We start from the raw sequence: 15,494 nt of genomic DNA on the forward strand, positions 1-15,494 counted from the left end.
GTTTTCAATTTCGTTGGGCACGGGCAAGTTCAATGATCCCAGGAACTTGGAGCTCGGAACAGAACTCTAGAACAAGAACGGCGAGCGCAAAAAATAAACGCAAACACACACACACACACACAAAACAACTGAAGCGCGGCCGAAACGACGCAGCACGAGGAAGTTGAGCAAGGCATGAACATGTTCAGTTCATGCATGATTCATTCGGCCACGGGTGAACTCCGCGGCAAGTGTAGGTCGATGAATGTTGCGGCTTTTTGGCTGACTTGTTTTTGCCGGCCGGCCGGCAGTAGGCCGTGAGACTGTAGTGGTGCAAGCGCAAAATTGAAGAGAGCTTTTCTCCCGCGCGGAAGCTTTCGCGTCACGGAGTCGTAACTTTTATTTTTCGGGCCTTCACATTGAACTTTGTTCAAAGTTTTGCGTTTGTGGTGTTGGTGCGATGGTTGATGATTGCATAATTGACTAATAATAAAATTATGTTTTTAACTCAAATGTATACAAAAAATATCACCAAAACATTGCTTTTATATCAGTCTGAGAATTTATATCTCACAAAAAAAAACAATATTTACATGAATCTTCTCCCTTTTCCCTTCTCTTCTTCTCTCACTTCTTCTCCTAACTGTCATCCGTAAAAGTACCTGCCCGACCTGGACTGGACCACAAACAGTTTTGGGACGGTCCTCTAACGGTACTCTTCGTCACGGCGGTCTACAGTTGTTCTTCTTGTTGTCTTCGTCTTGCGTTCTTTCGATTGATGTCGTGTGTTGTTCTAACGAAATGCTTTGTACCCAGCTAGCTGTCGTGGCATACCTTTTGAATGGATCTATTTACGGTCCATTCTTTGAGCACACACTCGCACGTTCTTTCTTTTTTTACTTTTTTATGTTTTTCGTGGTTTTGCTTGTCTCAAATGCGTGCCTTCACGTATCGGATTACACTGAATTGAGGTTTGGTTTGAAATAAATAAAATGATTTTTTTTTTATTAAGAGAAACGCAAATTCCTCTAAATTCATCAAAATCACCTTTTTGCAATAGTTTAAGCTTTTCAATAACAAATATCAATCGATGAGTTAAAAAAATTAAAAATAAAAAAAATCGTCCTGCTGTCGTTCACACAAACTAAACAAAACAAAAACAAAACATTGAAAAAGCTATTGTCTAGCAAGCATTGCCAAGGCAAAGTTAAGAAGGAAATGAAATGGATAAAGAAAAGGTACGAAGACAGTAAAGCAAAAAGAAGGAAGGAAAAAAACTAAAGTCCGAAGCGTTTGCTTTTCACAATTTTTCTTAGCTGTGAACGGTACTAACGGTATGCAAATTAAGGGATGGCACTGTTATTGTGGTTGTTATTTTTGCCCTGTTGGGACAGACCTAACAGTGCACGGTTAGGTTTGTTTCTATATTTTCTGACTTTTGAATCTTTTTTTATAGAATTTTTGTAAGTCCTTGATTTTCCCTATGTTTTAATTCTTCTTTTTTATTTTTTTTCAGAAATAAAAGGCCCAAAACAGAAATTTAAAAACTTGAAATTTATTTTAAAAATGCATACAAATGCTAAAATAATATTTAACGATTAGAAATGAATGTCAACCTTACTCAATCAATTTCAAGATGTTTTTTTTTTATTTCTTTAACAAGACTTTATTTTAAAAAAGTAACCTAACATTAAAAACTGGCATGCTAACTATTCTTTAAATAGTTCAATAAAATTTGACAAAAAATTACTTATGTCTTGATACTTTAACCCTCTACAATCCAACCCTGCCTTAAGAAGGGCTTCGATTCAACAAAAAATCACCAAAAAATCCTTTTTCAACGAATTTTTGATCTTGAAAACGTATTGGAAAGAAGAATTCTTAAAGTTTTAGAAAATTCATGGGTTGGAAGTTTTACTTATTTTATGTGACTTTGCCAATGTTTTAAAAAATGTATTTTTTTAGGGGTCAACTTTGGCTGTATTTTTTTTACTAACATTTTCTATATTTTAAGTAAAACGAAGTATGCAGTAATTTTCAGATAAAGGTGCCATTTTATAGCAGAAATTGTGAAAAACAAGCAAAAGATTGAAAAAGTGACTGTAAAAACAAGAAAAAATCGATAGACAAAATATATTGCTAGGAGGTGGTAGAAGAGGCCAAATACTACCAAAAACAAACATAAACTAAACAAGATAAATGCAAATTAAAATACTTAAAATGAAACAAGAAAAACATTAACATAAAAAGTGAAGTTTTTCATTAAAAAAGTAGCTCAAAATGACCTCTTAAACACAAGAAAATTAAAAATTTTCGAAAAAAAAATTGGGCAGTGAGGGTTAATCATCAACATTTAAAAAATCCTATTTTTTGCTTCTGAGCAGTTCTCTAGGATTTCGGTCATTCGATTTTTTTTGTATTTTTTAATCCGGCTGAAACTTTTTTGGTGCCTTCGGTATGCCCAAAGAAGCCATTTTGCATCATTAGTTTGTCCATATAATTTTCCATACAAATTCGGCAGCTGTCCATACAAAAATGATGTATGAAAATTCAAAAATCTGTATCTTTTGAAGGAATTTTTTGATCGATTTGGTGTCTTCGGCAAAGTTGTAGGTATGGATACGGACTACACTGGAAAAAATAATACACTGTAAAAAAAATTTGGTGATTTTTTTATTTAACTTTTTATCACTAAAACTTGATTTACAAAAAACACTATTTTTAATTTTTTTATTTTTGATATGTTTTAGAAGGCATAAAATGCCAACTTTTCAGAAATTTCAGGTTGTGCAAAAATCACTGACCGAGTTATGAATTTTTAATCAATACTGATTTTTCAAAAATCGAAATTTTGGTCGTAAAATTTTCAACTTCATTTTCGATGTAAAATCAAATTTGCAATCAAAAGTACTTTACTGAAATTTTGATAAAGTGCACCGTTTTCAAGTTATAGCCATATTTAAGTGACTTTTTGAAAATAGTCGCAGTTTTCATTTTTAAATTAGTGCACATGTTTGCCCAGTTTTGAAAAAAATATTTTTGAAAAGCTGAGAAAATTCTCTATATTTTGCTTATTTGGACTTTGTTGATACGACCTTTAGTTGCTGAGATATTGCAATGCAAAGGTTTAAAAACAGGAAAATTTATGTTTTCTAAGTTTCACCCAAACAACCCACCATTTTCTATCGTCAATATCTCAGCAACTAATGGTCCGATTTTCAATGTTAATATATGAAACATTTGTGAAATTTTCCGATCTCTTCGAAAAAAATATTTTTGGAATTTTCAAATCAAGACTAACACTTCACAAAGGCCAAACATTCAATATTACGCCCTTTTAAAATGTTTGTCTTGATTTGAAAATTTTGAAAATATTTTATTCGAAAAGATCGGAAAATTTCACGAATGTTTCATATATTAACATTGAAAATCGGACCATTAGTTGCTGAGATATTGACGATAGAAAATGGTGGGTTGTTTGGGTGAAACTTAGAAAACATAAATTTTCCTGTTTTTAAACCTTTGCATTGCAATATCTCAGCAACTAAAGGTCGTATCAACAAAGTCCGAATAAGCAAAATATAGAGAATTTTCTCAGCTTTTCAAAAATATTTTTTTCAAAACTGGGCAAACATGTGCACTAATTTAAAAATGAAAACTGCGACTATTTTCACTTAAATATGGCTATAACTTGAAAACGGTGCACTTTATCAAAATTTTAGTAAAGTACTTTTGATTGCAAATTTGATTTTACATCGAAAATGAAGTTGAAAAAACGACCAAAATTTCGATTTTTGAAAAATCAGTATTGATTAAAAATTCATAACTCGGTCAGTGATTTTTGCACAACCTGGAAATTTCTGAAAAGTTGGCATTTTATGTCTTCTAAAACATATCAAAAATAAAAAAATTAAAAATAGTGTTTTTTAAATCAAGTTTTAGTGATAAAAAGTTAAATAAATCACCAAATTTTTTTTACCGTGTATTATTTTTTTCCAGTGTAGTCCGTATCCATACCTACAACTTTGCCGAAGACACCAAATCGATCAAAAATTCCTTCAAAAGATACAGATTTTTGAATTTTCATACATCATTTTTGTATGGACAGCTGCCGAATTTGTATGGAAAATTATATGGACAAACTAATGATGCAAAATGGCTTCTTTGGGCATACCGAAGGCACCAAAAAAGTTTCAGCCGGATTAAAAAATACAAAAATTAAAATTGAAGAAAAAAGACCGATTTCGTAGAGAATTGCTCTTCTACTTATTTGAATGTTCTTTTCAGAAACCAACGCAACCTTTTTGTAATTTTGTCTACAACCCAACCCCGCCTCTAGGTGGGCTTCGATCTAAAAAAAAACGACAATAAACCATTTTTGATCGATTTTGATTGAAAAGCATGGAAAAGAAGAACTCTTTAAATTTAAGAAAATTAGAAGGAAGGTAAGACTTGTTTTTTTGTGACTATGCCAATATTTTTTTAAAAAAAAGTTTTTTTAACAATTTAAATGATAATGTTATTGTTCCATAGTATAAAAATTAAGCAAACAAAATGTTGAAAAAATGACTGTAAAAACAGGAATAAGCCAGGTGTGCAAAAGGTAATGGTAGGAGGTGGTAGAGTAAGCCAATTACAATCAGAAACAAAAATAAACTGAACAAGACAAATTCAATTTACAATACTTAAAATAAAACAAGAAAATTTTAAAACAAGAGAAGCATAGTTTTACGTTGAACAAAATTTGCTTAAATGTTTTTGAAGAAGGGAAAGTAATTTTTTTCGAAAAAGGCAGTAGAGGGTTAACAGTTTATTAAAAAAGCATGAATTCTTTTTTACATCCAACGTTTTCAAAAATGAATTGATATGATTTTGTCAGGGGTATTTGTCAAAAATTAATCCATTTTGCCAACATTTAAATGATTTTGAAAAGGATTATTTTTAATTAAAATAAAACATATCATTGGAGGTTACAAATGTTTTTTCACTAGAATTTGAAAATATTGCTCAATTTTGAGATAAAAAATCACTACAACTATTTTGGCTCTGACATGCTTTAAAAGGTTTTTTTTACGAAAACATTAAAAAATTGTCATATTGTTGTTTGTCGAGAAGTCTTATTTTATTTTAAAATTTAGCATTAAAAGGCCCACCTAAAATACTTATTTAGTCCAAGTCGTCTTTGGTCAAGAAGTAAAAAAAAAAATATACTAATTATAAGTTCTTGTCTCAAAAAATGCAAAATTTCGTTTAGTTTATTAATTTAATTTTGTTCCTAAGGTTTATGCATTTTTTCAATCTGGGGATCTAAAATTCAAAATTACCAAAAAGTCCTATTTAAAAATCGAAAAATAAAAGTTATTCATTGATTTTTATTTTATTTTTGACAATGGATTTTTAAATAAAAATATGTATTAACAGCAACATTATTTTGGTCCTAATTTTTTGGAAAAAAGTTTCAATGGCTTAATTTATTATAAAGGTTTAGGTTTTTTTCAGAAAACATCTTTGGATTGATAATGTTACTTGTTTTTAACTTAACTTTGTCCATGTTTCTTTTTTTTCAAATATTCTTTGTGCTGGGATTATGAGCTGTTTATCAAACTATGGATATTCAATATTTATTACGTCAAAATGTGTGTTCAGTAATGTTTGAATTAGATTTTGCTTTAGCACAATTTACATCCTTATTCTATGTTTTTGGTAAATTTTTATAGCAAATTAAAAAAACGAAAAAACGAAAAAATTAATAAAAACAGCAAAAAATCAAAATTTATGATAGGAAATTGTGAAATAAACATGAAATTATCAATAAGATTAAAAAAGATAAATGAAACTATGAATACTTAAAATGCATGAAGAATATAAACTTCTGAATACGAGAAAAATAATAACTTTTAAGATAAATTGAACAGTAGAGGTAAACGATTTAAAAAAGTTTAATTTTCACATAAGTTTCAGGTTTATTTCCCAATCGTCTTCCCAGATTTATAACTTTTTTTGAAGCCTTTTTAAATAAAAAAAACTAACATAAATACAGTTGAAGAAATGATAATTATGTATTTTTTGATTATGTATTGAAAATTAACCACTTTTCTGTTGGAATGCCACATTTTCAGTCTAAATTGAGGTTATATTATACGGAAAAAATTATGGTAATATTCATCAGGGGATGGTGGAAGATTTTGTGTAAAAAAATGTGTAATGTTACATCAGGAATTTGTGAATTTTTATCAGTTTCTTCTGAATTTTCATCAACTTGACATTTTCACATATGTTTTTGGTAAAATAACTCAAAAAGAAGTAATATTCAACCAACAAAATTTTCAACCTTCCAAAATTCAACTTTGTTTCCTTTGTACGTCATAAAATAGATAATAATGAACCTTCCAGTTTGACACCTTCTAAATTTACACAATCCCTTCATCACTGACAATTTCCATTTTTCTTTCTTTTTCCAGAAACCTAAATCACAATCTATGGGCATCAAATAAAGCGTCACGGTAAGTGTCAATCAACGATATTACCATTAGCCAACCCACATTTACCATTGCACCTCACCCTCCAAAACAATGCCAATCAGCAGTTCAAGACCCTGTCAATAACCTCTAGAATGTCCCCGGACTAACCTGGCAGGAAGGTGGCGCCACCAACAAAACCATCATCCTCCTGTGTCAAATTCCGCGAACCCGCACCGACACGCAATAGGCCAAACGGGTTCAAATTTTAAAAACAGTCTTTTTTTTACTCCTTTTCATTTGCTTCCTCGAGTTCAAGTCGATGACCTTTCCCAGCAGCAGCAACTGCTGGTACTGTACCTGCGCCAAAACCCTAACCTATCCCAACACACAAAAGCCCCTAATGCGCCTCTCAATACAAACTGTGTTGTGTCAGGGCGGGAAAAAAAGTACCACTCACACTACCACGCCAGAACAGAACGTTGCACTTTTGCCCTGAACTTCCCCCCGCTTTCACCGCCCACTTTCATTAAGGGGAAGCGACGACCATCATCCATTAGGCCTCCAAACTCAAAATCAAAGCCCATTTTTTCCCCCCTGCTGCTGGCCCGATATTTACCCGACATAAACAAACACCACCGCTCTCTAACACTAGCGTCGTGTTGTGGGAAAGTGAGTGTGTGTGGGCTGCACCACCGAGCCCATTCAGAACGATTCTTCGAGATTAACATTTTAAAATGTGTTATTTATTTACTCTAAACTGCTTTGTTGAGAGAAGTCATTAAATTAACTTTTTCAAATATTGACCTTATCCCAAAAAAACGCCGTTTTGAAAAAGTTTGACCAACCCCCCTTTTTACAAGCCCACAAAGTGTCAACAACCTTTAAACTTCAAAACGGGTGGAAAAATAGTTGGAAAAGTACAGTCAGACAGGGGAAAGGCAATGTTTTTTGAAAATAGCGAAAAAACTAAAAGCAATTCTAATCGCACCTTGTTCCTCAGAGCTTGAAGGTGAAACGGAATCGTAATGTTTTGATTTTTTGCTATGTTTGGTGAACTCTTGCTTGAAAACAGTGGATTTTTTAAGGTTGGGTCAACATTGGATTTGTTCAAAGATTAAAATGAATTTTTCGTTAAAATACTTTCCTCCACGCAGAAAAAAATAATGTAAATTTGGAAGCTTTAATTTTGGAAGGTGGAATATTACCTCTTTTATGATGTAATTTTACCTCATTTAGACTGAAAAACTAACTTAATCCACCTATGTGGTTGGTGCCTTCCTCACTTTTTTCCAAAAATGGGTTTGGACACAAATTTCGTCTAATTTCGTTAATTTTCGGAATACAAAAAACACACATATTACTCAAGAGCTCATAAGTGGCATCTTAGGTGGTCATAGCTTGAGGCAGGGTTACCTGATCTTCAATGTTTTAGACTCGTTGGAAAGGTCTTTCGATTACCTAACCAACGATGGGTCGGATGATGGATCCGGACATTGTTTACATACATTTAAGTGAGATCCGGCTACAAAAAAGTACATAAATATCACTAAAGTGGTCTGAACTCGAGACAGGGTTGCCAGATCTTCAATGTTTTAGACTCGTTGGAAAGGTCTTTCGATTACCTAACCAACGCTGGGTCGGATGATGGATCCGGACATTGTTTACATACATTTAAGTGAGATCCGGCTACAAAAAAGTACATAAATATCACTAATGTGGTCAGAACTCGAGACAGGGTTGCCAGATCTTCAATGTTTTAGACTCGTTGGAAAGGTCTTTCGATTACCTAACCAACGCTGGGTCGGATGCTGGATCCGGACATTGTTTACATACATTTAAGTGAGATCCGGCTACAAAAAAGTACATAAATATCACTAAAGTGGTCAGAACTCGAGACAGGGTTGCCAGATCTTCAATGTTTTAGACTCGTTGGAAAGGTCTTTCGATTACCTAACCAACGATGGGTCGGATGATGGATCCGGACATTGTTTACATACATTTAAGTGAGATCCGGCTACAAAAAAGTACATAAATATCACTAAAGTGGTCTGAACTCGAGACAGGGTTGCCAGATCTTCAATGTTTTAGACTCGTTGGAAAGGTCTTTCGATTACCTAACCAACGATGGGTTGGATGATGGATCCGGACATTGTTTACATACATTTAAGTGTGATCCGGCTACAAAAAAGTACATAAATATCACTAATGTGGTCAGAACTCGAGACAGGTTTGCCAGATCTTCAATGTTTTAGACACGTTGGAAAGGTCTTTCGATTACCTAACCAACGCTGGGTCGAATGCTGGATCCGGACATTGTTTACATACATTTAAGTGAGATCCGGCTACAAAAAAGTACATAAATATCACTAAAGTGGTCAGAACTCGAGACAGGGTTGCCAGATCTTCAATGTTTTAGACTCGTTGGAAAGGTCTTTCGATTACCTAACCAACGATGGGTCGGATGATGGATCCGGACATTGTTTACATACATTTAAGTGAGATCCGGCTACAAAACAGTACATAAATATCACTAAAGTGGTCAGAACTCGAGACAGGGTTGCCAGATCTTCAATGTTTTGGACTCGTTGGAAAGGTCTTTCAATTACCTATTCAACGATGTATATAATGATGATGTTTGGTTCAGTTTACTGCCATTTATTCAACTTCCAAAAATATGCGAAAACACATTTTTATACATAACTTTTGAACTACTTATCGAAAATTCAAACAATTCAATAGCACCGTATGGGACCCTAAACCAAGTCGAATGCAACTGGTTTGGTCAAAATCGGTTCAGCCAGTGCTGAGAAAACTGCGTGACATTATTGGTCACATACACACACACATACACACACACATACACACACACATACACACAGACATTTGTTCAGTTTTCGATTCTGAGTCGATATGTATACATCATGGTGGGTTTTCGAGCTTTAAATAAAAAGTTCAATTTTAGAGCAGGATTATAGCCTTACCTCAGTGAGGAAGGCAAAAGTGACATTACACCAGAAAAGTGGTAAAATTACACATTTCCAGAGGTAAAATTACACCTTTTTTTCTGACATAAAAGATGTACCCCTTCCAAGATGTAATATTACCATGATTTTTTTTCTGTGCATTAAAACTTTAAAGAATATTTTTTCCTCGTAGAATTCGGGCCTGTTGTTGAATTCGGGCTTGTTGTTTTTTTTTCAATTTTTTTCTTGATGGTTGGCGAGATAACGTCAGTTGAAAAATTAAGACTAGTTAGTAAATAAATTCTGTAACTTTTTAATTTTCTCAATTCTAATGCTGTATCTTGTTAACTATTTGTCTGATTTTGATGCAATTTGGTTTTTTATTGTTTTAAAAATGATTTAGGAACATTTTTTGCTATAAAAATTATCTTGGAATATGGAATGTTTATTTTTTCAAATCTGAATTAACACAAAAAATATTAATCCATAAAAATTATGTTTTGTCCATGTTCTTGCTTTTTGCGGTCTATGAAAATATTTCAAAAGTTAAAAATAGATTATTTGAATATTATTTCGAGGGAATCTTTTTGGATTGAACAATGTCTAGATTATTGAATATTTACATGCCATTTTTTGTATGGACCACTGCCAAAATTGTATGGACGAACCAATGATGCAACATGCCTTCTTTGAATCGTAAGGAGCACAGTAAAACAAATCATGATAAAATTACGTCTGGTAAGGGGTACACATTTTATGTTAGAAAAAATGGGTAATTTTACCTCTTTTCTGGTGTAATTTCACTTTTGCAGTCTAAATTAAGGTAAAAGTACATCATAAAATATGTAATATTCAACCTCCCAAATTAAAACATTTTTTTACTGTGAAGCGCTCCAGACAGTTCCAGCCATTTGAAAAAATGTAAGAAAACTGCATTTTCGGTTTTCGTGAATAATAACACAGTAAAAAATGAACCTCTTACCTCTTTTACAACAGAAAAGTGGTTAAATTACACAATTTTAGAGGTGAAATTACACATTTTTTCAGACATAAAAGATGTTCCCTTTCCAGATGTAACACCATGTTTTTTTACTGTGTACATTCAACTGAATTCTGATTGTTATTAACATTTTAGTTGTAGATTGGCAAAAATTGAAATTTTATAGCAGAAGTATGTAGTTTCATGCATATAAGGCTGGTACAAATTTTATTTAAGTTTTTGTCTCCCCCCTTTCAAAACAGGCGGCAAAAAAATATTTTTTTCAAAAAAATTCAAAATTTTATTGGAAATTTAAGTGCAATCAGCTGACATCAATTGAGAATCTTTTGATTTTTTTTTAAATGTTCGATGTTGATTATCGCTAAAGTTTTGTCTTCGCTAAAATTTTAATTTTCGTCAAATCTTAAATTTTTTTAAAACTAATAATTCAAAAACAACTGAACTAGTTTAAAATGCATTTTAGAACAAATTTTCCATGTAAATATTGAAACTATGGCTTGTTATATCAATATAAATCTGATAAATATTTGCATCAGCCTAAGTGCCATTGCAATGTTAATTAAACAACGAAATTAATTAAAATCTTATTTAAATACCTTTCATACTCAGGAGAACAATTGATGGATATATTACATCTGAGGATGGTGGCAGATAAAAAAAAACGTAATTTTACATGAGATTCTTCTAAATTTTACCAAATTTTTACACATTTTTTGATAAATTTATCGAAAAAGGGGTAATATTCAATCAAACAAATTTTTAACCTTTCAAAATTCATATGTTTAAATTGTGTACCAGAAATTAGAAAGAAGGATTTTAAAAAACAAATAAATTTAGGTAATTACAACTTTCAAAATGTATTCAATATTTTTATGTAATTTTTGACAAATAAAAAAATTAAGCGACTTTTATGTGATACTCTTAAAAAGCATAAAAAGCTGCCAGCAAAAAAAAATCTCTTTTCACGTGAAATTTAACATTGAACCATAAAACTTAAATCATCTTTCAAAATTAACGAGACTTTATCGATAATGGATTGTATTAAAAACATAAATTAATCCCTCATCCGAACCATGTTTTGGTTAACAAATTTTTGAAACAGTTTTAAATTTTTAAAAATAAAAATAAACTTAAAGTTCTTTAAAATACATCATTACAGTAATGCTCTACTGAGAATAGGAAATATGAATGACTTTATGAATAAACGCTAAATTTTAACGTTTTATATAATTTGTAGAACCAAACATTAAAAAATTGATTGTGCAAGTTAAGTTTCGTTTGAAAGATTTAGTTAATTATTAGTTTTTCGCCCCCCAATTTTAAGAGAAAATTTTGAAAAGGGACGAAAAAACTTGAAATAGAAATTGCAAAAATTCTAATCGCTAATTAAAATGCTAAATATTCATAATTATTAGACTTTTAATGTTAAATATTCTGACAAAAAAGAAAATAAAACAATATTTTTATGATGGGGCTTCGCTCTCGAGACAAACAAATTTAAATTTTACGATTTCAGCATTATGCAAATTCAAATACGTTTTGAAACTTTTTAGTGATAAGCTTAATGTTTTTTAAACGTTCAAGAGTTACGATTTTCTCAAAAAATTTCAAAATGAAGATTTTTTGGACCACACTAATCGTCAAACAAAAAAATACGAGTTTTTTTTGCCAGGAAATCCTCAGCCCAAAATTTAAACTATATCAAACCTTATTGAAACCTCCTGGTTTGACGTAAATTGGTGAAAAATAATTTCAAATCTTAAGAAATTCACATAAATCGAACAAAAAATGGTTCTTAAATTCCAAAATCCATAATTTTTCAAGGCATATGATTATAAATAAAATTTCTTTATTTTCAAAACAAAATCAAGCGTTTTGTTTTGAAAAAGTCATTTAGTCGTATGAAACACAGAAGTTTATAGGACATTTTCAAACAAAATCTAGAAGGGAATTATGGTGTTAAACTTTTTGAAACAAGGTTACAAAGTTTCAACTAACCACCAATAAATCACGCAATGGTAAAAAAACAGTTCACTGGCCGGCAACCCCCTCTCTTCACTGTCACACCGCACCACCACCAACAACAACAGTTACAGATAACCCTTTCGTGACGCGTCACCATGGTGGTGCTGCAAGAACAACCTCGAACTCTGACGAAAAGTGCATTCACACCTTTGCACATTACCATAAATGCCGCGCGGCGTCGTTTTGCACACACCATTCTACAACCCCTTTCCCTTTTGTATGTGTGATTCGCTCTCTCTCTCACACACATGTGGTCGGTTCCTGAATATTACATGCCAACAATGAATGGTTGAGTAGGTCGGTCATTGAACTCGGTGCGCTTGGCGCGCTGCTTTGAATGCCAACCCCCCCGACCAGCAACCCCAAACAATTTCCACGAGGACACCGAGACAGACGAGCTTTCCCGGGCGCGCTTTTCCGCGCGGTCATAGGCGCGCAGCGGGAGTGTGAGTGTGTGTCTCCTTTTGTAAAGTGGTGAAAAATTTCTTGTTGATCTTTGCAACTCTTTTTCACACTCGAATTCTTCCCCATTGAGACAGTGCAACGTTTTGCGGCATTATCGTTTCTGCAGGACGAAATTTTTCCCCTTTTGTTTTGGGCTGGCGCTGACTCCTGAAGGATGGTTTTACTGAAAAGAGGTGGTTTGAAAAAATAGTTCTGGAGAATATAGACCTTTGTAAGCCGTGTGAATGTGTTCGTGTCAAGTTGATGAGGCCTTTGTTTTTGGTGTAGATTTTGTTTGTTTAACATTTGGCGAAAAGAAAACTTAATTAAATACTTTGTTGAAGATTAAAAAATAAAAAATTGTAAAATTTAAACTGATTTCAGACTGAAAACTGTCAAAGTTACGTTTCTCGACACCAAATAAAAAAAAACCCTCCAAATTGACGAAGCCAAGTCAGCCGAAAAGAAGTCACGTTACGGAATTTCCTGGCTCGTTGCATTCATCCTACATCAGCATCCAGCTGTGTGCCGCTGCTGAGTGCTGACGTTCTTTGCTATCTAGTATTGGGCCTGGCATCGCCTGGTCTGCGGTGCTTTACATTGTGGGATACTCCTATGTATGCAGCAACACCAATACGAATGCAGCCAACCAGGTGGAAATCGGGAATTTTGTACACTGTGAAATGGAAACTAAGCAAATAAATAGATTTTAATTGGTTTTAATAAAAGTAATTGCAATAGCCATTGAGGAAAACAAATTCAGTTAAACATAATATTTTTTCCTGAAAAAAATGTCAAGGGACAAAATTATTTAAATTTTGAACTCTTTATCAGTTTAAATAAAAAAATTGTTTGATTTTTTTTATAACAAAAATTCTCTTTTTTTCTGGCTATAACCTATTTGACCGATCAAAGTACTTTTGATTGCATTAAAAAAAGTTTTTTTTTCATTCTGTTAAAAAAAAAATTAAACTTTAATGATCCTTGAGATGTTGAAAAATTACTTTACTTGATTTAAACATTTCAAAATTTTCGAAGATTTTGCGATTAAAAAAAATATTTCAGTTATGGTGCTCTTTATCATTAAATATAAATTAAAGGTAGTAAAATATTAAACAATTACTAATTTAAAAACAAACATCTAAGATGCCTTTTTCTCCATTTCGTACTTAAATTTCTCAAATAAAACATTGCGCAAAAAGTTGTTAAACTTTTATTTAAAAAACAGCTTCTTTAAATCATAAACCAATGGTTATTTTGTAATTGATTTTATGTGTTTTTTGCCTTCAAACCTCCAAAAATCCTAATATTTGTTTTTTTTTTTTAATATTATTCCAATTATTTCTATAACGTATTGTGCACAGCAGTGGTAAATTTACTTTAATAAAACCAATAATAACAATAATTATTTACGAGACGTTTATGTAGTAATAAATCAATTATTTATTTGTAAAAAAACAAACATTTTAAAGGTTTCTTTTCAACATTTCTTCCATAAATTTCTCAAATTAAACATTGCGCAAAACTCAATTATTTTCAAATTGTGATAAATTTGAAAAAAAAAACTTATGAAACTCTTAACCACTGGTTATTTTATAATTATTTGTTTGTGTTTTTTGCCGCTATTTTTTGATTCTTCATGATTCTTGAGAAGTTTCAAAATTCCTTTAATTGATTGCTTAAATTCGATATTTGCATAAATTTTATGATTTTTTTTTTCAACATATTATTCCATTTATTTCTTTTACTTATAGTGCTCTTCATCGTTAAATAATTTTTTTGTAGTTAAAAACAATTATTTATTTGTTAAAAATCAGATATCTGAAATGCATTATTTTCTTTTTTGCAATTTCGTCGTGAAACTACTTACTTTTCCTGTCATTTTTGAACGACGAAATAGCCTACTTTTCTGTACCAAAAATAACAGAATCGAATAGCAACACTTTTCAAAATAAATGCTGAAAAGTAACACTTTTTAGCACTCAAATGGGTGCTGAAAAGTTAAACTTTAAAGCACTTGTTTCGAAAAGTAACACTTTTCAACATTTTTTGATTTAAACGATTCATTGACAAAATATATGAAAATTTGACATAAAATTTCACTCAGTGTGTGTTTTTTGGAATTGCAAAAAATGTTGTATGGAACTCGTTGCAAAACTTGATTTTTTCAGCACTCTTCGTATTTATCCAACCCGGTGAACCTCGTTTGATAAATGTACGACTCGTGCTGAAAAAATCCTCTTTTTGCAACTCGTTGCATAAACTACTATTTTTCTCATAAGGCTGGTACAAATATTTTCAAAAGTTTTTGTCACAATAAACTTCAAAATTTCAATGAAAATTCAAGTGCAACCAGCTGAAATCAAATTAAAATACATTCTTCTGCGTTTAAAATCATTTTTAGCATGTTTATGTTTATTAAAAAATCTTATGATTTTTTGAAAATTTTCGATGCAAAATCTTTTTTTTCGATACAATTTTTGTTTTTGTCAGATCTTAGATTTTTTGAAAAATAATGATTGCAAAACAACTGAACTAGTGTAAAATGCATTTTAAAACACTTTTTTCATTTAAATGTGAAGACTATGGCTTGTTATTTAAATTTTTATATTTTTTTTTATT

At 31.6% G+C, this 15,494-nt stretch overlaps 1 protein-coding gene across 1 annotated transcript in view; it reads left to right on the forward strand.

Annotated features, from left to right (window-relative positions):
* The window catches only part of LOC6039439, an 88,356-nt gene that overhangs the window by 14,195 nt on the left and 58,667 nt on the right, over positions 1-15,494 (forward strand). The window contains exon 2 of the mRNA XM_038261984.1: positions 6,441-6,482. The gene's annotated coding sequence lies outside the window, so the exon portion shown is untranslated. The remainder of the gene's footprint in view (positions 1-6,440; positions 6,483-15,494) is intronic.

This window comes from Culex quinquefasciatus, chromosome 3, assembly GCF_015732765.1.
Source record: "Culex quinquefasciatus strain JHB chromosome 3, VPISU_Cqui_1.0_pri_paternal, whole genome shotgun sequence".
Taxonomy (NCBI): domain Eukaryota; kingdom Metazoa; phylum Arthropoda; class Insecta; order Diptera; family Culicidae; genus Culex; species Culex quinquefasciatus.